Genomic DNA, 1,307 nt, shown 5'->3' on the forward strand with positions numbered 1-1,307 from the left:
TTCTAATAATTACATAGAATCGAAATATTTATACATTACACCGTTATAAATCATTATAGCCATTTCCCTATATTTTTACCTATTTGCGTGTAATTTCTTGTTTTTTTTTTTACACATATATATCATTATATCTTATAATAAATGTACAATATAAATCCACCTCACACACATGTCTGATATTATAAACTTCCGAAATTATATTCTTCACCCATTCCGTCGTTTGGCTATAGAAAATTTCAACTTCATAAATGCCAACGGTTCCTCAACCAGTGCTGAATAAGGGTGGCCTGTTGTCGTTGGCTATCCACAGATTAATTTACAGCTATGTATCCAGTTTGAACCCCACACAGAATAAAAATAAATTTTCCAACTTATGGTAAAAATATTTTCCTATATTTAATAATATTACACTATTCTATCTCAATTACTTAATCTTTGATTTTTAATGATTTCTGGATTTGTTTCCCCTATACATGACACAATATTAGATTTTTATCGTCAAATAAATAAAATATATAAATGTGAAGGGATATCGAATGTTTTTACATACTGAATATCGTTGGAAAAATATGTCGGGAATCAAATATTGAACACATCGTAGGTGGGTTTATCATTACATACCTACGCATTTTGTTATAAAACATAAAATCCACTGTTTATTTTTCTTTAAAAATGATATTTCTGTGAGTTTTTTATTCTGTTCTTTTAATACGTCTTCATTTTTGAATCTTTATTTAAATGGTTATGCAATCCCTGCACTCATTATGAAGTCTTTATTGACACAATTTTTGGATGGTAAAAAAATATTTAAAACATACGTACAAGATTCTTCAAAAACAAACTTACTGACATTTTTCATGAGTGATAAAATGTCAAAAGTTTTAGACATTGGATATTCAAATTTATGGAATGTTTTTTATAAGCAGTTTTATGTTCAGTGATTCTTAATTATTTATTATACAACTACTCATTAAATAGTTGGTAAAACATTTTCATTTTCGTTCTGTTAAACATTATAAAAGTGTGTCATTGGATAGTCACTAATCATTAACCACCCGAATCCAACCACCTACATACCCATCGAATCATATATGTGTAACTGAAGCAACACACTGACCATAGAATATCTTATTGCCACTGTTCCACATACTTTCTATACTTTCAGTAGTAGGTATATTGTAGCTGAGCTGAGCTTACACGGCAAGTGGTCTGAAATCGTTATAGTAAAATGCAATATGTAGTAGAACGCATACGACAAATTAACCCAATGTATTTTTCTACACATTTACAGCCATATGGAAAAATTA

This window comes from Acyrthosiphon pisum, unplaced genomic scaffold, assembly GCF_005508785.2.
Source record: "Acyrthosiphon pisum isolate AL4f unplaced genomic scaffold, pea_aphid_22Mar2018_4r6ur Scaffold_21355;HRSCAF=23750, whole genome shotgun sequence".
In the NCBI taxonomy this organism is placed as follows: Eukaryota; Metazoa; Arthropoda; class Insecta; order Hemiptera; family Aphididae; genus Acyrthosiphon; species Acyrthosiphon pisum.